Raw genomic sequence first — 24,044 nt, forward strand, 5'->3', positions numbered from 1 at the left:
TTCTTTTTTTTTTTTTTTTTTTTGAGACAGAGTCTCGCTCTGTCGCCCAGGCTGGAGTGCAGTGGTGCGATCTCAGCTCACAGCAAGCTCTGCCTCCCGGGTTCACGCCATTCTCCTGCCTCAGCCTCCCAAGTAGCTGGGACTACAGGGGCCCGCCACCATGCCTGGCTAATTTTTTGTATTTTTTTAGTAGAGACAGGGTTTCACCGTGTTAGCCAGGATGGTCTTGATCTCCTGACCTTGTGGTCCGCCTGCCTTGGCCTCCCAAAGTGCTGGGATTACAGGGGGGGCACGTACTTTTAATAATGCGGGGAAGGCAGGCCCTGCCTCACAGGTGGTGGCCCTTCTTGCTGTTGATGTGAGGTCCCTGGGAAGATGCCAGCCATAATCATCCACCACCTGATGCCACAGATAGCTTGTGAGGGCAGTGCCCCTTGACTCCCACTTCTGCATCCCTGGTACCTTGCACAGAGATGGCACATAGCAGGGCAACGTTGGTAGATTAACTGACTCACTGGGGAAAGAATCGTTTCACTGATGGAGAATTCAGGAGCCAGAAAGCAGAAGAAACTTGCCTACGGCCTGTTCCTCTCTTCTCCCTCTCACTGTCTTCATACACACCACGCGTGCACACACACACACACATACACACACACACATACACACACACATCCAGATACCAGACAGGCACACACAGTCACACATAGACGCTCACACAGAGATACTCAGTTCCCAGACAGACATAGTCACATGCAGACACTCACACTTACACATAAACACTCAGATACCAGACAGACACACACACTCACACTCAGACACTCACATTCACACATAAACACTCAGATACCAGACAGACACACACACTCACACAGGGACACTCACACACTCACACACTCAGAATGGAAACATACACACATGCACGGACTGCTATAGTCTAAATGTCTGTATTCCCCAAAATTCCCATGTTGAAATCTTAACTCCCAAGGTGATGGTGTTAGGAGGCAAGGCCTTTGGGCAGTGACTGAGTCATGAGGTAGGAGCTCTTGTGAATGGAATCAGTGCCCTCATAAAAGAGGCCAGAGAGAGACCTCTTGTCTCTTCAACTACATAAGGACATAGCTGGAAGTCACTGTCTGTTAACCAGAAAGGGATCCCCCACCAGACACTGAATCTGCTGGTGCCATGATCTTGGACTTCCCAGCCTCCAGAACTGTGAGCAATAAATTCTGTTATTTTAAGTAACCCAGTATATGAAATGTTGTTATGGCAGCCCAAATGGACTAAGACACAGGCACACATACACAGACAGACATACACAGACAGACACATAGACACACCCCTAGAGATACATGCTTACACACTCAGACACACATATGTACAGACCACATACACATAGATACATGTATACATAAACACATGCACACAAACATGTGTATACACAGGCACATAAAGACACACATATAGACACACACTGTCACACACACATACACATATAGACTTTCTCTAATCTTTTCCCTGCCTTTTGTTCCTGGAAGCCACTCCTGTATCAACAGCAATTCACCCAGTCCTCTTGCTCAAACTCATTGTCCCAAGTGCAGAGGTGCCCTCTGTCTTACACCTCTGTCAAAGTTACACACGTTGTCAGGTTCATGCTAAATATTTGACTTCTCATTCAAGTTGCCCCTCTCAGGAAAACCTTATCCTTGAAACAGAGGTCTTCTTCCTGGGCCTTAGGAAAAAGAATCAACCTGGAAGGACATTTCTACTGGTGGGGAGAGATTTCCTCATCATTCTTCAAATCCAGTCTTCAGGAAGCATTTACTTCTCTTGAGACATGAGTAGGGAACACACCAATTCATGGCTTTGGCCAGCCTTGACCTTGAGCTGGATAAAACATTTTTGTCCAGAGTTGTAAAAATGCAATGTAGCTTTTTTGATGAAAAGCTTAAGATGGGCCAGGCACGGTGGCTCACGCCTGTTATCCCAGCACTTTGGGAGGCCGAGGTGGGTGGATCACCTGAGGTCAGGGGTTTGAACCAGCCTGGACAACATTGTGAAACCCTGTCTCTACCAAAAATTAGCCAGGCATGGTGGCGCCCGCCTGTAATCCAGCTACTTGGGAGGCTGAGTCAGGAGAATCACTTGAACCCGGGAGGCAGAGGTTGCAGTGAGCCAAGATCGCATCACTGCACTCCAGCCTGAATGACAGTACTAGACTCCGCCTCAAAAAAAAAAGAAAAAAAAAAAGAAACGCTGAAGATGGTGCTGTTAGACCATGAATGCCCACTTTCTCTGTGCCTATTTCTCAGGGTTTTCATTTTTCCTTATCTGCTTATCTTTTCCTTTGTGTCTTAGCTCATGAATCCGTATATGTCTCCTGCACACGGTTGCTGGTTTGGAGCCTTTTGGGGTCTGTTTTCTGATCATCCATCCAGCAAGAGACCTTTACTCAACTACTGTTCAAAATTTATGACACTGTGTCATCTCCAGCAGACAATTTGGCCATAATTTAACATTCGTGTCCTTTCAAATAACTCAAACGCCTTTTTTTCCATTGTCCTAGATGCCCTATTTGGGAGGCAGGGATGGGAAAGACATGCCTGGGTTTGCTTTGGCTTTGTTTGAGCCAGTTGCTGAGAAGTAGTATATATTTTGTTTAGCTCATCTGTCTTTCCAGCTTTTGATCAATAGCAGAGTATGTGTTTTTTATCCAAAAACTAACCAAATGTATTCAACAGATTACACATTAATTTTACCATCGTGACATCGTATGAACAGATAATCCACAAAAAAGCTCCATATTTCCTAAAAGTGAATTTAATTATAAGTAGTAATGTGTGCTGGAGAATTATAATTATGAAAAGTCATGTTCTGTAAGTCTGAAATGACAGATTATATTTCAAAGGCTTATTGCAGAGGAATTAAAGGACCCAATTTGTTAGTTGTAAATGTATGATTATTGCAGCTTTGCTTTACACACACACACACATACAATCACAGTATATTCTAGCTGGATTTAATACTTATAATCCCTTCGACAAGAATTGTATTTTGCACCAAAAGCTGCCACTCCATTAATTTGTTTGTGAGACAGAGACAGGCAACTAATCTTTGCCTTTTGATTCCTGAATAGCAATAATTTCAAGTACTTTGTGGGCATGTTTTGTGCCCCTTACTCCCATCCCCACAAAGCGATTAAGAAGTTGACATGGATTGAAGAACATAAATATTATTGCCCAAAAAGAAACAGAGAGGGTCTCATGAAGGCTGGGAGGTGCTGAGGCTGCAAAGGACTTGGGCCTGGGCTATTTGTTCATACAACGAATATTTATTGAACGTCTGCTATGTTCTAGGCACCATACTAAGTATATTCTACCTGCTATCTCAATTGAGCCTCTCAGAACAACACTCGAAGGTAGATATATTGTAAACTTACTTCACAGATGGGGAAACTGAGGCTCAAAGAAATCATCAACTAACCGGCCCAGGGTAACCGAGTTCATGAGTGGTGGAGGCAAGACGTGAATGCAGGTGTGTTGGTGAAAACACACACTTCAGGGCAATCTGGCACGTCTACAGCCACATCAAGTGGAGTGAGAGGGCTGTGTTTATAACACTCTCAAAGACAGAGCTGGGGAAGGAGGAGTCAATTGTGCTGGGTCAAGATGTGAAGGATGGCATCAAGGGAAGCCCAAAAGGATAGAGTGAGACATTGTAGGCACAACATTGAGCCACACCCTGAAGGAGAAGAAAGTTTCTCCAGGCACAGAAAGAGTATTCCTGGCAGAAGGAACAGGTTGCAAAGTAGACAGGTTCAGAAGAACATAAAGAAAAAGGGCCTTGTGTTTGCAAAGGTGTGACAAGGACTTAGGGTGTAAGGGAGAGCTGAGGAGAGGGACAAAAGGCAGAGGCAGGAGGTAAGCCTGGAATAGTCCATGGCAAAAAGCCTTTACTGCCAAGCCAAGGAGTTTAGTTTTCTCCTGTAGACAATGGGGAGCCAGTTCATGAGCATGAGTTGGTTGTATTGGAGGACGAGATGGTCAACTCACTTGCCTACAGGGCCAAGTAGGTAAGAGATATGAAAGACAGACCTAGTGAGATTGGGTTCAGGCCTGTAATCCCAGTACTTTGGGAGGCCGAGGCAGGTAGATCACCTGAGGTCGGGAGTTCAAGAGCAGCCTGACCAACATGGAGAAACCCCACCTCTACTAAAAATATGAAATTAGCCAGTTGTGGTGGCACATGCCTATAATCTCAGCTACTCAGGAGGCTGAGGCAGAAGAATCGCTTGAACCCGGGAGGCAGAAGTCGTGGTGAGCCAAGATCGCGACATTATACTCCAGCCTAGGCAAAAAAAGTGAAACTCCATCTCAAAAAAAAAAAAAAAAAAAAAAACCCAGAAACAGCACATCCGAACAGTAACCATCCTGAAAGGGCGGTTCCTATTTTGTTTCAGTTTACTGTGGATACTGGGAATTTGCTAAGAAAGGCTAGAAATGTTAGTGACTTGGTAGATTGATGGCAAAAATAGCCCCAATCTTCCACGTCTTCAAACTTTTTATAAGTGACTTTGTACCCTCTCCCATTGCAAGTTAGAGTCTATTTCCCCACCCATTGAATCTGCTGTGACTCACTGAGTGTGTCAGAAGCAAAGTTGTGTCTGTTCTGAGCCTAGGCTTCAAGTGGCCTTGCACATTTCCATCCTCTGCCTTGGAAGCCGCCTCCACCGTGAAGACAAGCCCAGGCTGCACTGCTGGGGACCAGAGCCCACATAGAGCAGAGCCACGCCATCCCATGGGCTGCATAGACCCGCCCAGCTCAGCTGACCCATCAGCTCTGCAGATGAAAGAGAGCCCAGCCCAGATCAGCTAAGCCTGGATCAGCAGAACCACCCAGCCAGCCTGTAGACTAATTTTAAAAAAATGTTGTATGAAACCATTATGCTTTGGAGTGGTTTGTTAGGCAGCAACAGCTAACTGATATAGCAACTAATTCATGTTTTAAAAAGCAGCTCAGGCCAGGCACCGTGGCTCACACCTGCAATCCCAGCACTTTGGGAGGCCAAGGCAGATGGATCACTTGAGGCCAGGAGTTTGAGATCAGTCTGGCCAACATGGTGAACCTCTGTCTCTACTAAAACATCAAAAATTAGCTGGGTGTGGTGGCACACACCTGCAATCCCAGATACTCAAGAGGCTGAGGCAGGAGAATCACTTGAACCCGGGAAGCAGAGGTTGCAGTGAGCCGAGATCACACCACTGCACTCCAGCCTGGCAATACAGCAAGACTCTGTCTCAAAAAAAAAAAAAAAAAAAAAAAAAAAAGCAGCTCTATGTGACTCCCTCCCTCCCCCTACGAAAGTAGAGGATTCAGAGACTCAGTCAACAGCATTTCTGGTTTAACAAGCATCAAAACTAGCTGAGTTCTAGGTCACTAGGGTGGGGCAGAGGAGAGGTCTAAGGACATTTCACACCCTGACACCAGTCTGTCTTTTTCTTGGGGGTTGTTTCCAACCACAGACTCCCTTGCAGCCTCAGAATCCCCGAAAGCAGCTCGCCCAGGCCCCACCCAGCTTCCCTCCTGCAGTGCTTATGCCCAGTTCATGCACCAGTCTCCAATCCAGCCATCTCCTCTCACCCCTGGCCCTCAGCTTCATTTGCCTGGGCCTGTGACACCCAAGGTCTTGGAACCCTAGTAGGTTGGTGCAAAGGTAATTGTGGTTTTACCATTGAGTAAAACCACATTTACTTTTGCACCAATGTAATAGATGCTGAAAAAACCGCCTTGTTTGGGAGCTCGGGAAAGCAGCTGGCTGAATTCAGAGGGACAGGACTGACTGGGATCCCCACAATCCTCACTCTCCTGGGGAATGGCCCCTCCGAAAAGCACCCTGCAGCCCCCGGGCTGATTTCATTGGGATATGCAGGAAGCCAACCGCTCCTGCTCACAACAACTACTGAGCACTGACTGTGTTTCGGACACCATCCTCAGCATCAGATGAGAAAATCTAACACTCTCAGACGCCATCTGAGGTGGGCTTACTGAATATCACCCTTGGAAAGATGTGGAATTGTAAAAGAAGAAAAAAGGACCTCCCTGTGCTAGAGTGGGATCTTATTTCCGGCAGCCAAAGAGGCCAGGGCTGAAAAACGCCCAAATGGCCTCTGAAGCAAAATCTCACGATGAAACAAGCCTCAAAAAGCATTTACTAGCATTTCTGGTCATGGCTGTTACGGATGAAATGGTGCCTCACCTTCTGCACCCCCTCTGGCCCCCACACCTTCTATGTTCCTATCTCAGGGATTCTCCACAGGGACCTGGAAGGACAACTGAGTGGACCGAGAGACCACGCGGAGCCACTGTGAGGGGTCAGGGGATAGGGAGAGTGAGCTGCCCAGGGTGACTGCAGAGAGGGGAGCTTGGGAAACAGAGACCACAGGGAGAAAGAGCTGAGTGCAGCCTGAGCCCGTGATTTTCAAGCCCCCCAGCTGGCCTCCTAGGGTTCTTGTAATCATACTCCGACTCCCTTCTCCTTAGTTAGTCTAAGGGGGCTTCTGTTTCTTGCTCCCAACTGCTGCCTCACTAAGATAGACTCATTTTCAGATCTATCTACGGATTGCAGCCTTTCCTGCAATTCCTGCCTGGGATGGCTGCTCCTCCAGGCCTGGCCTGGATGGAAGGTTCCAAGCGAGAACCTGCAGCATTTCTGCTTCTGCGGCATCATCCACCTCTGAGAACCACTCCAGAGGACAAGCTGAGGAGCCTTCCAAGAGCTCCATGTGTCTGTCAATGCCTTCAAAACCTGGTCTCAGTGCATCCTTTTTGCACCCACAGCCAGATAGCTGACCACACAACACCAGGATAGAGTGGTCACCACCCATTTTCTGTCATGGGAAAGGAAATTGCCCAGGGAAGGCCTTGCCCAGTACAGACATGGCAGGCAATGCTGAGAGCTACAGAATCCTTCTAGAAGCTGTTGTCTTTCAGTTATTAAGACTATAAGGGCTGGGCATGGTGGCTCACACCTGTAATCCCAGCACTTTGGGAGGCTGAGGTGGGTGGATCACAAGGTCAGGAGTTTGAGACCAGCCTGGCCAACATGGCAAAACCCTGTCTCTGCTAAAAACACACACACACACACACACACAAATGTGCATGCCTGTAATCCCAGTTACTTGGGAGACTGAGGCAGGAGAATCGCTTGAACCTGGGAGGTGGAGGTTGCAGTGAGCCGAGATCACGCCACTGCACTCCAGACTGGACGACAAAGCAAGACTCCATCACGGAAAAAAAAAAAAAAAAAAGAAGAAGGCAGGCTGCCTAGCTTAGCTTTGCCATGACTAATCTACTTACCAGCTAAGCAACATTTGTGCAAGCTATTTCACCTCTGTGTGCCTCAGTTTCTTCATCTATAAAATAGAGATAATCATTTTACACCCCTCAATAGATGTCTTTTGAATCAATTAATGAATACTTGTAAAACACCTGGCATATTGTAAGCCCTTGTTAAATGTAAACTTTAAATGTTAAATGGTTTCTTTCTTTCTTTCTTTCTTTCTTTCTTTCTTTCTTTCTTTCTTTCTTTCTTTCTTTTTCCTGTTTCTGTCCTCTCTCTCTCTCTTTCCCTCTTTCTCTCTTTCTCTCTTGGAAGGTCTCACTCGTTGCCCAGGCTGGAGAGCAGTAGTGCAATCATGGCTCACTGCCTACAACCCCACCGTAAGTCCCTCTGGGATTCCATGATGGAGGTACTTATTCCAATTAGGGTCAAGCTGGAGGAAGAGGCGGCTGTGGCCTAGCTGTCAATTCCTCAGGGCTGGTCATTGGGGAGGAAGGGCAGGAACCAGCTGAGTTCACTGAGAGTGGGAACAGGAGATGCAGAAAGGTACAGATTTGGAAACTGACTTGGGTATCACAGTTAGGGCTCCAGGGCACTCCAGCCTGCGGTGGGAGTTTGTAGGTGTCTGAGCTGTGGCTGGGAGGGCAGTGGAAGAAAGTCAAGCTGTGCCAATTTTCCTATTTGAAGAGAAAGGGAGCAGGGGAACCAGAGTTCTAGGTGACACCATCGGGAAGACAAGCTGTGTCCTCAGCCCGGCCTGGGGGGAGGACTGGGTTGCAACTTACAGGAAGAGGATTGACTGGATTCTTAGAAAAACAAGAGCCAGGGCTTGTTGCTGTGCAGAGGGATTGGGGTCACCAGCTGGCTGTTGTTACCGTGACTGATTCCTCATGCTTCGGAATTCAAGGGCAGGAGGCACTTGGGGCACTGGCTGAACCTTGGCTCCCTGACCCTTCCTCAGCCCCCTTCCTGGGCTCCACAGCATATAAGACGAACGTTCTGATTGTCTATTTCTCCTCCCTTCTCGTTTTACTCTTCATTTGGTGGAGTGTGTGGTAGGGATAAAATCTTAGAGATGTTTATCTGAGCCATAGAGAGACCTTATGGGGGGTGCATGGGAAATAGACAAGTAATCCAAAGCTCACCTTGCCTGGGTGCCTGCGGAGGGCAATTGTGCACTAGTGGTAGAGTGTGGTGGGGACCTGGGCCTGGGTGGGCAGGGGAGAGCTTCCGGACAGGGGCTGGTGGATTAAGGTCATGCCCATAGGTGGGAAGCCACCCACACAGAATCACAGCATCTCAGAAGGGCAGTGCCAGAAAAATCCCCAGGGACCTCATTTTCCTTGGAACACAACCCAATTCCTTGGCTTGGCCAACCAGGCCTAGCGCATCTGGGCCCAACTTCATCTCCCTTCATTCCTCCACTGCATCAGTAGGGTCATTTGGGTGTAGGCCACAGAAGTAAACTCTGGCCAACATAAGCAAAGGGGGATGTGTTAGAATAGGATAACGGAGCCGGACGACTGGAGCAGACATCAAGGTGGGAACACCAGGCCTCAGGGTCCCGCAGTTGCTGTGCCTGGGCTGCCATTGTTCCATCTCTATCTATGTCACGCAAGGTCATATGAGTGGGCCGGGCATGGTGGCTCACGTCTGTCATCCCAGCACTTTCAGGTGGATCACCTGAGGTCAGGAGTTCGAGACCAGCCTGGCCAACATGGTGAAACCCCGTCTCTACCAAAAATATAAAAATTAGCCAAGCCTGGTGGTGGGCATCTGTAATCCTAGCTACTCGGGAGGCTGAGGCAAGAGAATTGCTTGAACCCAGGAGGCAGAGGTTGCAGTGAGTCGAGGTCATGCCATTGCACTCCAGCCTGGGTGACAAGAGTGAAACTCTGTCTCAAAAAAAAAAAAAAAATCATATGAGTGTCCCATTGGCTCAGCCTAGATCACAGCCCCACCCTGGCAGGGTAGTAGGAGGAAGGCTTAGAACTGTCTTGGCTTCTGAAGAGGACAGGACACTAACCCAATCCACCTTCCCAGAAACACTGTCCTCAGTGGGGAGGAGGGACAACTCCCAAGGAGATGGGGACACATGCTCTCCAACCAAACCCACAAAAGCTCATTGTGCCTGTCGCTCTGCTCCAGCCACAGTGGCCTTCTTCTGTTTTCAAATACAATAAGCTTGTTCCCACCCCAGGGCCTTTGCACTTGCCATCTGCGCTACCTGGAACACTCTTCCCCTTGTTCTGCATGTGACTGCTTCATTTTCCTCCTTCAGGACTCACACCTAACAAGGGCCTCCAAGAGGCCCTCCCTGACCACCCGTTCTCAAGTTGCCGTCGTCAGATAATCTTGACCTCATCCCTCCCACGTCTCCTAGCCATCTAAAATTACCTTGTGTATGAGTCTGTTTGCTCTGTATTGCCTGTCTCCCCACTGGAATGCAAACATCACAAGAGCAATGACTGCGGTTAATTGCTGCTATATATCCAGCACTCAGCACAGGGCTTAATAAACATTTACCAGGCAAATAAACATATAGAGACAGAGAGCCCCAGAGGGACGGTGCTTTGGCCAAGGATGCCCAGAGAAAATACTGATGTCATTGAGGGTGCAGAAGCCAAATCTTGCTTGCTCTGGGGACACTGGATGGCACCAGCCTAAGAGTGTGGGCACCAGAGCAGATTGCCTGGGTCAACACTCACTCTCTGTGTAACCTTGAGTGAGTTTCTTAACTTCTCTGTGCCTTGGTATCCTCATGCATAAAGAGATGACCATAATAATAATGCATTCTCAGGGGCTGTGGCAAGGATCACGTGAACTAATACGTGTAAAGTACTTAGAACAGGGCCTAACAATATTGTAACACTGTCAACAAGTGCAAGCTATTATAATTGGAAGGCTTCCTTGTCCTTATTTCTGATTGACAGGTCAGTGCCCAGCCCCACCCTCGACCCAACCAGGATGAAGAATGGGCAAGACAGATAGCTACAGTAATCGACAGACAGACAAACAAGAGCATCGTATGACCCAGGGGCCAACAAGTCCCACCCCAGCGACACCATCTCACTTTTGCAGAGCTCTTGCTCGCAAAGTGCAGCTAGGAGAACCCAGGCCTCCTGATGGCAAATGCTCCTTCTTTCTGCCCCCCACGTGCCAAGAGCGAGGAGGGAAGATATCTGCTGGCTCACTGTGTGGTCGTGGGTGAGTACATGTTACTCTCTGGGTCCCCATTTCCTCATCTTTAAATTGCAAACAAGAACCTCAGCCTGTCCCGTCTCCCTCTTAAGAGGATAAGTAGTGCCAACAAATAGTAAATGAGCTTTCTGAGACGTAAAGTGGATGCTGATTTTATTACCAAACAGGTGAGGAGCAGGTGCAAATAATTCAGCAGAAGTATTTGTAAGGTCATGAATCTCAAAATTTTCCAGAGTTAAGAATCGCACGGGAATCTTGTTTAAGATATAAATTCTGTGGATGCATTCCCCCACATTCTGATTATGTAGCTCTAAGATGGGGTCCCAGAATTTTTTTAAAAACCTCATCCTCAGGTGATGCTGAGGCTGAAGCTAATGGACCGTGATTGTGCATTAAAGCCACTAGATGGTGCCATGAGCCCAGAGAATGGGCTGATCTAGGCCGCTCTGAGCCCTGAGGCTGCTTCTCCAAAAGTGGACACCAGATGGCGCAGCCTATCTGCAGAAGGAAGCGCTCCTTAGAAATGTGGGATCGGGGCGGGAGTCACCCCGCCTTAGCGAACCTGTGGTCTGAGAGATGCACAGATCCTTCCCTGCCCAGGTAATTCTAAGCCCAAGGAGGAGCTCGGCGGCCAAGGAGGCCCAGTTCTATTTTAGGGTAATGAGCATCCAACCCCCATCCTCATCAGAGCCTCATCGGCCAATGGTCTGGGCGCCTCCTCCCAGCAGAAAAACCTTGCACTCAGTAAGTACTCACCAAAGACTTTTGATCTTTTGATTTGGACAGATACACACACACACACACACACACACACACGCATATATAAACATACATACACACACACGTATACACATACACAAATATATATCCACACGCACACATACACACACATATAAACATACACACAAACACACACGTGCATATATACACACATATCTACATACACACATATATACACACGTGTGCACATACACATACACACATCCACGCACACATATATACACATACATACTCACATATATACAACACACACATATACACACATATATACACATACATATATCTACACATATATACATATATCCACACACACATGCCTGTACACGCACACACATACACATACACACAGGCCTGCTTGGTGAACACTGTAGGGAACACATTATTATAAAGATAATGATCAATTACTAGATATCTACTGCATGCATTCCAGGCACTGTAAACACCAACAAATTCTTGCCACAGCCCTGAGAGAGAGTTGCTACAATTATTGGACAAATAAAGGGAGTGAGGCTCTATGAGGTTGTCACCTGGGGTCACACGATCTGGAAGCCATATTCAGTACCCAAACATGGCTGCAGATGAAGGGCTCGGAATCAAGGAGGACTTCCTGGAGGCAAGGAGTTTTGAGCTGCCTTTGAAAGTAGGGTAGAGTTGCGGATGGGTCAAAGGGAGGGCATTTGGAGAACATCCCTAAACTAGGGGGAACCAGTGAGCTGAGGGCAGTGGAGGGGCAGAGGGATGTTGGCTGCAGGGATGCCACAAAGGGCACGAGACAGCAGAGTGGGGAGCTGGGCAGAGAACCCAGCCGCGGGAGAGGTAGCAGCAGCTGCAGAGGAAAGAATCAACGATTCGGGTTCCAGTACTGTGCTTACTTGCCGTGTGTCCTTGGTCAAATTCCTTAACTTCTCTGGGCTCACTTTTCCCATCATAGTCATAGCCTAGTCACCCCTGAATTTACTGGGAGGACTGAGTACAACAACCTGTGTGAAAATGCCTGGCACAGTTCCTGGCTCAAAGTGAGCCCAGGGGACTGCTGTTTGTCCTCCCTTTGTTGTGTGGCCCAGGCAAATCCTTTCCTGTGCCTCAATTTCCCCATCTCTCCGGGAAGTCTATGTAATGTGGTGGTTAGGTGGAAAGGCTATGGCATTAGAGAACCCCAAGGCATATCCTGATGCTGATATTAAGTGTGTGGCCACGAGTAAGTCATCCTCTCTGTGCCTCAGCTTCCTCAACTATTAAACAGGTTGCTAACCATGCCACCCGTTTCAAAGAAATACCCTGGAAATTAACATCCATAAAAGACCTACCACAGTGCCTGACATGCAGTCAGTGTTCAGTCTCTCTCCCAGCATTGGCTGTCATTAAACAGGGAAATTGAATTGGATCATCTCTGGGAATCGTGCAGATCTGATATGCTGGTCTTCAGTTAGCATCCCCTAACTGCCCAAGGACCCCACTTCTGGCTATGCCCCGATCTGGGCCTCTCCTTTCTCCGACCATTTGTGGTCTTCGATTCTACAGGCAGGCAGGCCTGGAAAGGCTACCAGTAACAAATGTGTGGCTACCATGTTCCCTTTCCTCTGGAAAAGTATTGTCCCCAACCCCACCCCACCTAAGGGACAGTGCCTTAACCCAAAGGAACAAGTGTCCATGAGGAACCCATGGTGCTATGGGGGATTTTCACAGGATGGACTGCCTAGGATGCCCAGACTTTGAGACAAAGAGTAAGCAGGAGATTTATCAGGAAGTGCTCTCGGGGTCACCACCCTCAGAAGGGGAAGGAAGGAAGTGGAATGGGGCAGGTAGAGAAGGTGGGCTGCTGTGCAGTCTCCACAAAGGCCTCACCCCACCTCACAGGGAAGCTCTAGAACTGAACGGCAATTCAGAAGTGTTCTAAATTGGGCTGGGCGCAGTGGCTCACACCTGTAATCCCAGCATTTTGAGAGACCAACGCGGGTGGATCGCTTGAGGTCAGGAGTTCGAGACTCCCCAGGCCAACATGGTGAAACCCTGTCTCTACTAAAAATACAAAAATTAGCCAGGCATGGTAGCAAACACCTGTAATCCCAGCTACTCAGGAGCCTGAGACAGGAGAATCACTTAAACCTGGGAGGCAGAGGTTGCAGTGAGCTGAGATCACGACTGCACTCCAGCCTGGGTGACAGAGTGAGACTCTGTCTTAAAAAAAAAAAAAAAAAGAAAAAAGAAAAAAAAGAAGTGTTCCAAATTGGGAAAAGGAGGGAGTGGAGCCTTTCTAATTGGGCACCAACCAACCTTGGATGCCTTGCTCCAGGAAAAGACGTGACCTTCAGGGAGGCTGGTCCCTTCTGCCAGGGCAGCATCATACTAGCAGCTGGACATAGGTCCTCCAGTCAGAGGCAGATCTGGGTGGGTAGCATCCTCTCTGCAGCCTCCCCCAGTAGAGGAGCCCAAGCTGGTCTGAGCACATTCCCGTACAGCACAGGGAGCTTGCTGCTTGGTTTCCAACTAGCTCCCCATAACCTGGGCTTCCCAGGGTTGCTCAAACAGCAGCAGGAATGTGGCCCCTTCCTCACTGATGTCCTGGTGCTCCATAAGGGCCAGATCTCTACTCTGATCTCTTCCACCCCATGGTGCCCAGGGAAAACCCAACCCCCAGAAGCACAGGAAATGGCAAGGTCACTGCCTGGCTTAGTGACCTGCAGACAGACAGACTCACACCAGGACCTATGGCAATTCACTAGCCTTATCCACTGAAGACTCCTTCCCTGGGGGATGAGTCCTGCTGGGGAGAAGCTTAGTGGTGGCCTTTCCAAGGTAACACTTCTATTGCCCAGGAGCTTTTAGGTACAAATAATAGAAACGTTACTGAAATTGGACTAAGTATAAAAAGGGCTCACTAGACTGAAAAATCCAAGACTAGATTGGTTTCAGGTATAGCTGGATCCAGGATCTCAAACAGCATCACAAGGCCATGTCTTCTGTTCCCCTGCTCCTCTCTGAGGAGCCCCTTGCCCCAGACAGACACGTTCAACAGTCTTCTATGCCCATTCCTGAAGTTAGCATCATGTCCCTGAGGGATCAAGTCTCCCACCGACCTGGGGCACATGGCTGGTAGGGACACCTGCTTTCTTGAGGACAGCCTAGTGTGCTGTGAGCAGAAGAACAGAGAGTGGGGGTGAGCAGGCACAAGCAACAGCTGCCCCAGCGCCACATCCTAACCTGTCCTGACCATCCCAGCCAGAGGCCACACATTTGGACAAAACCAAAGTCAGAGGCTGTGGCTAAGAACACAGCAGGGAGAGATGGGGAAGTGGGCCGGGACAGAGTCTTGGAGGACACAGTGACTCAGGGACTCAGAGAGCCCACGTCGGGGTGGTGGAGAGAAAATTGGATGGGGGAAGCAATGAGCAAGGTGGGGGTGGCAAGAAAGGAAGCCAACTGCCCGCTTATCCTTCCCAGCCCAGCCAGAATCTTCAAGCTGTCTTAAGATCCTGGAGTCCACCCATGAGTCCAGGCTAGGCCAAAGAGGGTCTCACCAGTCCTCTGTCTTGCTAAGTTCCCTCAGGGAAGTGGGCCTACCTTATGAACCCTTTAAATCCTCATTCTTTTTATTTGCTGTTGGGAAGTCCCACCTAGAGCCTACCCTAAATTTCTCCTGCTGTTGGTTACAAATAAACAATTCTACCTTCAGACTCCCAAGTCTAAAGTGGTCTATCCTTACCTTACCTCCACATGGCAGAAAGGGAAGCTCTAGGATGGAACCCGTGCCTTTATAAGACAAGAAAATCCCTAGAGTTTTGAGTCAGCCAAATGACTCCTGAGCAGCCCAGGGCAGAGCCCCCAGTGCTCTGTTAAGCCTTTCCTTCTACCCTGGGGACCACCCCACCATACCCAACTCCAGTTACCGGGCCTGCCTTTCCATCTCCCCGTATCTAGGGAAGTATCATTCATTTCTTCAACCATGTATTTATTCAACAGATGTATATTGAGCACCCACTATGTGCAAAACCCTGTTCTAAGTACTGGAGATGCAGCTGACATTCAAGGGCAGGAGTCAATTTTAAAAAGTCAGAAATTAAAGTAACAAGATTGTTTCCAGACAGCAGTAGCTGCCAGAAATGAAATAACACAGGAGTGACTGGTTTTAGGGGATGGTCAGTCAAGGAAGACTTTGCTGAGGAGGTGGCACTGGAGCTGAGACCTTAAAGATGAGAAGCTTTGCAGTTCAAGGGAACATTGAATGCAAAATCCAGTGGGGACAGATGTGTTAGTTGCGTCCTCCAGGAATCAGAGTCTGAGATGAAGCTATAAGTTTGGGGGACTAAGAAAAAAAAGGGGGAATGAAGCATATTTGAAAAGAGAGAATCTCAGACCTCCACACAGCTCTGAAAAGTATCAACCCACCCAATGGGGGGCTCTGGAGAAAGGATAGGAGTCCCACATTTAGGCAGATACACCAGGCTCTAGCCCCCTGCCGTACTTAACCATTAGCTGGGGCTTGACTGAAAGGAGGATGGCTTAGGCTTAAAGGCTGAGGCTGTCATTTCACTGCATTCTGCTGCTGAATGGCAAGTTCTTTCTTTTTCTTTTCTTTTCTTTTTCTTTTTCTTTTTTTTTTTTTTTTTTTTTTTTTTTGAGACAGGATCTTGTTCTGTCTCCCAGGCTGGAGTTCAGTGGTGCAATCTTGGCTCACTGCAACCTCCACCTCCAGGGTTCAAGCAATCCTCCCACCTCAGCCTCCTGAGTAGCTGGGACTACAGGCATGCACCACCACTCCTGGCTAATTTTTGTATTTTTAATGGAGATAGGGTTTCACCATGTTGGTTAGGCTGGTCTCGAACTCCTCACCTCAAGTGATCCACATGCCTCGGCCTCCCAAAGCGTTGGGATTACAGGCGAGAGCCACTGAGCCCAGCCTGCAAGTTCTTAATTAAAAGAGGACCCCAGCAGCCACCTTTATGGCCCTCACCACAGGGTTGCTATCTTTCAGGAATAGAGAGAAGGCTAGTGTGGCCCAAGCTGAAAGATCAAGGGAAAGAATGCAAAGATAGAAGCCAGAGCTGGGCCCTCCTCTTTGCCTCCCCAGGTGGCTCTGCACCTCCCACCCTCAGACTGCATTGCCCAGCTCCTGTGCTCCCTGGGCTGGACTGGGTTCTGCCAATGGGGAGCCTGGCAAAAGATCAGAAGGAGAGAGGAGAATAAAGTCAGTGTGTTTATTTCCGGATTCCTCCTGGGAGGTTGCCTGGGGCTGGCTGCTTCATTCATGGCCTCTGCTGTGTGCAATTTTCCCTCCTTTTGGGTTCCAGGAACTGCTCCCTCTGGTCAGACCTCTGGGCCTGGTGCTTCTGGCCCAGGTCCCTGCGTGCCACCCCTTGGCTTCCCTTATACCCTACCCCTGTGCTTTGGAATTAATCCATCATCAATAAACTCTCCTCGAATTATCCTTATCCGGGAGGGCCATCTGCTCCCTCCTGGGATCCCGATTGCTGCAGAGAGGTCACGGCAGGGTGTGGAGGGTTCTGCAGGCTGTGGCAAGGAATTGTGGTTTTACTTAAGAGTAAGTCAAAGTTGGCAAAGGGTTTTAAGAACAGTAACCAGGACTTCTGAGCCTCTGGAGCTTGGAATCCATGAGCCTGGGGTTGAGAAGCCCAGCAGAGAACCTAAATCTTCTGGGATGTCTTGGCCCTGGGGAACGCCCTGCCTCTGCTCCTTAAGGGCTGTGTGTCCCAGCCCACTTTTGGGCCCTTGAATGCTTCTCAGATGTACCTGGGACCTGTGACAAAACCAAGGAGGGCAGGAACCTCGGGTAGAGGGTCTCTGTAGCCTTCATGCTCTTTCTGGCCTTTCCTTCTACTCTGGGGACCACCCCACCAGCCCTAACTCTGTTTACTGAGCCTGCCCTCCCATCTGCCCATATGTATGGAAGAATCATTCATTTCTTCAACCATTTATTTGTTCAACAGATATTTATTGAGCACCTAGTATGTGCAAAACCCCGTTCTAAGTACTGGAAACACAACTGACATTCTAGTTCAGAAGTCAATAAAGAAGTCAGAAATTAAAGTTACAAGATTGTTTCAAGACAGCAGTAGCTTCCAGAAATGAAATAACACAGAGGTGACTCATTTTAGGGGATGACTAGTCAAGCAAGGCTTCACTGAGGAGGCAGCACTGGAGCTGAGACCTTAAAGATGAGAAGCTTTGCAGTTTCTTATCTTTAAGATGGGAGGTTTCTTGGCTAAGAGGTTTCTCAGCTAAAGTCTTTCACTGTTTCAGTCAAGACTTTCAGGTTGCAAGTGACAGAAACTCAACCCAGGCAGCTTTAAGCAAAAAACAAAACAAAACTCAAAGTTGAGAGGAGGAGATTTATTGGCTCACAAACTAAAAAGTGAAGGATACTTCTGGCTACAGGCAGGGCTGGGTCCAGGGTTTCCACTGATTTTTTTGGCTCTGTTCCCATTGGTGAAGCTTCAACCTCGGGAAGCCTCTATCTAACCTTAAAGGTAGCTCTACGCTTAGGTCAGACCAACTTCATTTACAGGTGAAAGTGTAGGTGCATCCCAAATAGAGGCATAACTCCTAGAGGTTGCAAGTTCAATTCCAGGCAGCCACCATGAAGCAAATATTGCAATAAAGCAAGTCACACACAGTTTTTGGTTTCCCAATGCATATAAAAGTTATGGGCAGGGCATACTGGCTCACACTTGTAATCCCAGCAATTTGGAAAGCTGAGGGGGGAACACTGCTTAAGCCCAGGAATTTGAGACCAGCCTGGGCAACATAGTGAGACCCTGTCTCCACAAAAAAAAATCAAAAAAATTAGCTGGGCATGGTAATGCATACCTGTGGTCCCAGCTACTCGGGAGGCGGATGTGGGAGTATCACTTGAGCCCAGGAGGTAGAAGCTGCAGTGAGCCATGATTGTATCACTGCACTCCAGCCTGGGTGACACAGTAAGACCCTGATTATAAAAAAAACCGTTATGTTTACATTACATTATAGTCTATTAAGTGTGTAATAGCATTATGTTTAAAAAAAAGTACATACTCTAATTTAAAAACACTTGATTGTTAAAAAAAAAAAAAAATGAGCACAATCATCTGAGCCTTCAGTGAGTCATAGTCTTTTTGCTGGCAAAGAGTGTTGCCTCATTGTTAATGGCTGCTGACTGATCAGGGTGGTGGCTGCTGAAGGCTGGGGTGGCTGTGGCAATTGCCTAAAATAAGACAACAATAAAGTTTGCTGCATTGATTGACCGTTCTTTTCACAAAAGATTTCTCTGCAGCATGCAATGCTGTTTGATAGCATTTTATCTACACTAGAACTTCTTTTAAAATTCGAGTAAATCCTCCCAAACCCTGCCACCACTCCTTTATCAACTAAGTTTATGGAATATTCTAAATCCTTTGTTGTCATTTCAACAATGTTCACAGCATCTTCACCAAGAGTAGGTTTTTGTCTCGAGAAACCACTTTCTTTGCTCATCCATAAGCAGCTCCTTATCCATTCAAGTTTGATCATGAGATTATAGCAATTCAGTCACATCTTTAGGCTCCACTTCTAATTCTAATTCTCTTGTTATTTCTGTCACATCTGCAGTTGCTTCCTCCACTGAAGTCTTGAACCTCTGAAAGTCATCCATGAGAGTTGCAAATGACTTCTTCCAAACTCCTGCTAATGTTGATATTTTGACCTCCTCCCATGAAATCATGAATGTTTTTAAGGGCATCCGAAACGGTGAATCCTTTTCACAAGATTTTCAATTTGCTTTGCCCAGATCCATCAGAGGAATCACTATGTATGACAGCTATAGCCTTATGAAATACATTTCTTAAATAATAAGACTTGAAAGTCAGAATTACTCCTTGATCCATGGGCTGCAGAATGGATGTTGTGTTAGCAGGCATGAAAACATGAATCTCATACATCTCAGTCAGAGCTCTTGGGTGGCCAGGTGCCTTCTCAATAAGCAGTAGTAGTTTGAAAGAAATTTTCGTAAGGGCCCAATATTTTTGAATTAGCAGGCAAGCATTGGCTTCAACTTAAAGCCACTAGCTGCATTAACCCCTGACAAGAGAGTCAGCCTGTCCTTTGAATCAGGCATTGACTTCTCATCTTTAGATATAAAAGTCCTAGATGGGATCTTCTTTCAGTAGAAGGCTGTTTCACCTACATTGAAAATCTGTTGTTTAGTGTAGCCACCTTCATCAATGGTCCTAGCTAGACCTTCTGGATAACTTGCCGCAGCTTCTCCATCAGCACTTACTGCTTACCTTGCACTTTTATCTTATGGAGACAGCTTCTCTTCTTAAACCTCATGAACCAACCTCTGCTAGCTTTAAACTTTTCTTCTGCAGCTTCCTCACCTCTCTCAGCCTTCATAGAGATGAAGAGAGTTAGAGCCTTGCTCTGGACTAAGCTTTATCTTAAGGGAATGTTACGGCTGTTTTGTTCTTCTATCCAGACCACTCAAACTTTGTCAGTATCAACAATAAGGCTGTTTCACTTTCTTATAATTTGTGTGTTTACTGGGATAGCACTTTGAATTTTCTTTAAGAGCTTTCCTTTGCATTCACAACTTGGCTACCTGGTGCAAGGGGCCTAGTTTTTGGTCTCTCTGGGCTTTTGACATGCCTTTCTCACTAAGCTTAAACATTTCTAGCTTTTGACATAAAGTGAGAAATGTGCAACCATCCCTTTCACCTGAACACTTAGAGGCCATTGTAAAGTTATTAACTGGCCTCATTTTGATATTGTTGTTTGTAGGGTCTAGGGAGGCCCACAGAAAGGGAGAGAAATGAGGAATGGCCAGTCAGTTGGTAAAGCAGTCAGAACACACATATTTACAAGGGTGATTTAGTTCACCCTTGTATATGGGCACAGTTTGTTTTCACTCGCGTCCATCTGAAGAGACCACCAAACAGGCTTTCTGTGAGCAACAAGGCTGTTTATTTCACCTGGGTGCAGGCGGGTTGAGCCCAAAAGGAGAGTCAGCGAAGGGAGATAGGGGTGGGGCCGTTTTATAGGATTTGGGTAGGTAAAGGAAAATTACAGTCAAAGGGGGGTTGTTCTCTGGCGGGCAGGGGTGGGGGTCACAAGGTGCTCAGCGGGGGAGCTTTTGAGCCAGGATGAGCCAGGAGAAGGAATTCCACAAGGTAATGTCATCAGTTAAGGCAGGGACTGGCCATTTTCACTTCTTTTGTGGTGGAATGTCATCAGTTAAGGCAGGAACAGGCCATCTGGATGTATACGTGCAGGTCACAGGGGATATGATGGCTTAGCTTGGGCTTGGAGCCCTGACATTTGTGGCACTTCAAAACAATTAAATAGTAAGATCAGAGATCACTGATCACAGATCACTATAACAGATATAATAACAATGAAAAATTTGGAAATATGGCAAGAATTACCAAAATGTGACACGGAGACAGGAAGTGAGCACATGCTATTGGAAAAATGACATCAATAAACTTGCTTGACGCAGGGTAGTCACAAACCTTCAATTTGCAAAATTGCTATCTCTGCACAGCACAGTAGGGCAAAGTGTGAATAAAATGAGGTAACCTGTACCTCCAGCTAAAGTCCCAGAATTAACTTTCCTTGGCTCCAGTGGATTCACAAGCCGGTATCTGAATCATCACCTCACCAAGATGCCTGGATCTGCCTTTTAGCCCAGCTTGGGTCACATTGCCACTGTGGAGCCAGGAGGTGGGTCACATCTGCTGAACTCAGACGTAAAGTTGGGGAGAAGTGGCTTCCCAATGGGAAACTAAGGGGCAGCTACTAAAAGTAGGAGGACAGGGTCTTGGGAAGGCTTACATGGCACATGGCCACTACCTCCCTCAATGCTCTGTCCCCTGCTTAGTGTCCCGCACTGTAATTTCTGCCTCTTCATCAATAAAACACCACCTTAATGCCACTGTACCCCAGCACCAAAAACAGTGTTCATCAAAAACTCCCCGAATAAATGACAGAATTCATGTCATATCGCGACGTCTTCTAATCACAGCCTGCGTAGTTTTCTGGGGCTGCTGTAAAAAAGCACTACAGACTGGGTGGCTTACAACAGAAATTTATTCTCTCAGAGCTCTGGAGACTAGAAGTCCAAAACCAACATGTCAGCAGGGCCACGATCCCTCTGAAACCTCTGGGGAAAGAATTCCTTCTTGTCTCTTCTAGCTTCTGGGTTGCAGGCAACTCCTTGTCTTGCAGGCATTCCTTGTCTTGCAGGCATTGCTCCAATTTCTGCCTCCATGGTCACATGGAGTTCTTCTTGCTGTGTGTCTCTGTGTCCAAAGTTTTGTCTTCTTATCATGACAACAGGCTTTGGATTAGAGCCCACTCATCTTAACTTGATTGTATCTGCAAGGACCCTATTTCCATGTGAGGGCACAGTCACAGGCATTGGGACTTGAACATATCTTTTTGGCAACACAATTATATCCACTAAACAGCATTTTTGCATCTATATTAAGAATGACTAAAAGATGCTGCAGTAACAAACATATCCCAAAAGCTCCATGGTTCATTGCCTAAGAGTTTGTTTTTCACTTACAAAGTCTGTAGTGGGTCTGGTTGCTTTCATTTTATGACTTTGCTAGATCAACACAGGGCTCCCAGGGTTACCATGGCAGGGGAAGAGAGATATACAGGAGTGCACAAGGGCCCTGGAGCATATTGCATGTGCTCACCAACAAGCCCATTATCATCAGATACTGCCTGTTCTCTCCTCGTCCCCCGGGCCATTCTAGTCCCCAAGTGAGGGTTCTTGGATCTCACACAAGAAGGAATTTGAGGCAAGTCCATAAAGTGAAAGCAAGTTTATTAAGAAAGTAAGGGAATAAAAGAATGGCTATTTCATCGGCAGATCAGCCCCAAAAGCTGCTGGTTGCCCATTTTTATGGTTATTTCTTGATTATATGCTAAACAAGCGGTAAATTATTCATGCTTCTGCCTTTTAGGCCGTATAGGATAACTTCCTGATGTTGCCATGGCATATGTAAACTGTCGTGGCGCTGGTGGGAGTGTGGCGGTAAGGCTGACCAGAGGTTTTTCTCATCATCATCTTGGTTTTGGTGGGTCTTGGCCGGCTTCTTTACTGCAACCTGTTTTATCAGCAAGGTCTTTATGACCTGTATCTTGTGCCAGCCTCCTATCTCATTTCATGATTAGGAATGCCTTAACTTACTGGTAATGCAGGCCAGCAGGTCTTAGTCTAACCCCTATTCAAGATGGAGTTGCTCTGGTTCCAATGCCTCTGACATAGTCATTGCTGGGCACAGAAGCCTCTCTCTCACTGAGTGCTGCTTCTGCAGCCATTGCCATCTCTGAATGGGCACCAAGCCCCACACTGGAAACCGATACCCTTAGAATGCCAAAACCACAGAGGCTGTGAAGAGGTACAGTCAAAGCTGCCCTCTGCCAGAGGAGCCCCAAAGCATGTTATGCAGACTCCAGAGACTTTCCAAAAAGGTTAAAACTCAAATTGGGCAAGTGTAAATGAACAACACCTAGTGAAGGGAGTCACATACAAGGCAATACAACAGAGAGTGGTGAGGACTGTGGCAAACCAAAGTATGTGCCTCATCTAAAGGGAGCAGTCACTACTCAACTTCAGCAAATTATTGCCATATGGAAACTGGCATCCAGTATTGCCAGATTTTTGGGAAATTTTTTGAAAAAAGAAAACCAGAAAGTCAGATTTTTACATGAAGTTTCCCAAATTTCAAAATGCTGTTCAGGCTGGATTTAGCCCACAGGCCACGAGTTTGCAGCCCCTGCTTTAGTGAGATAACTTTTTCCATTTTCACTCTCAGCTCTCAGCTCTCCAACTTGGCTCTCTGGCTATCCACAGGACGTGGACATGAGCCCAATGGGGCTGGGCCAGGAGGCAATCCCCCTTCCCAACTGACCTCAGTCTCGCCCTCTCCAAAACAGCCAAGGTTTCTCACTGGGTCAGGCTGAAGGGCCTGGCTCCCTCCTGCGGGGCAAGGTCCCTCCCAAGAGGCTCCTTTAAAACTGACTCTGGAAAGTCAGAGCACACACCCACCAGACAAGCCTGAACTTGTCTGAAGCCCACTGAGACCCAAGCCGCAGAGACTTTTCCAGCTGTGATGATCAAGACATAATCGTGACCTCCAATGCCCCCCACAAGCATATTGCTCCTGATTCTTTCAGCCCCTGACCTTACTTCTCAAACTGTTCCCTGCTGACCCCCAGTCCTATCTGCCCCCTTCCTAGGCTGGTCCCTACTGACCCCTCCAGCTCCATCCCCTCACCCTGTGCCCCACCTTTTTCAGATAGAAAAAACTTTCTTCTCCAGTGCCTCTTGCTGTTTTTCATCTCTGGGCCATTGTCAATGTTCCCTAAAACATTTCCCATATTCCCCACCCAGCACTCCACCTCTTTAGCTCTTCAGGTCTCAGCTCAGAAGTCACTTCTTCCAGGAAGCCTTCCTTGATTGGCTTTACTAGTTTAGGGGCTGAAGTCAGGCGTTCCCAACAGCCTGCTGGAGTTCCCCATCACAGCTTATCTCTCAACTGTCTTTCCTGAGAGAGGGAGAAGACATTCCTCAGAGACGGTTGTCACAGGGAGAACTTCAAAATTGGGATTCGACCTGAGAGGCCACATGGATTCTTGGCTTGGCGCAGGAAAGGATTCAAGAGTGAGTGGGGAATTCGTGGAACTGAGGGCTCCTCCCCTTTTTAGACCATATAGGGTAAACCTCCCCACATTGCCATGGCAT

General features: G+C 47.5%; 1 long non-coding RNA gene across 1 annotated transcript in view; it reads right to left on the reverse strand.

Annotated features, from left to right (window-relative positions):
* LOC115931058 (uncharacterized) overlaps positions 1-8,025 on the reverse strand; it is a 35,398-nt gene extending 27,373 nt beyond the window's left edge. The window contains exon 1 of the long non-coding RNA XR_004067623.3: positions 7,903-8,025. This is a non-coding gene — a long non-coding RNA (uncharacterized lncRNA). The remainder of the gene's footprint in view (positions 1-7,902) is intronic.
* Positions 8,026-24,044: the final 16,019 nt, after the last annotated feature.

This window comes from Gorilla gorilla, chromosome 18 (genome assembly GCF_029281585.2).
Source record: "Gorilla gorilla gorilla isolate KB3781 chromosome 18, NHGRI_mGorGor1-v2.1_pri, whole genome shotgun sequence".
Taxonomy (NCBI): Eukaryota; Metazoa; Chordata; class Mammalia; order Primates; family Hominidae; genus Gorilla; species Gorilla gorilla.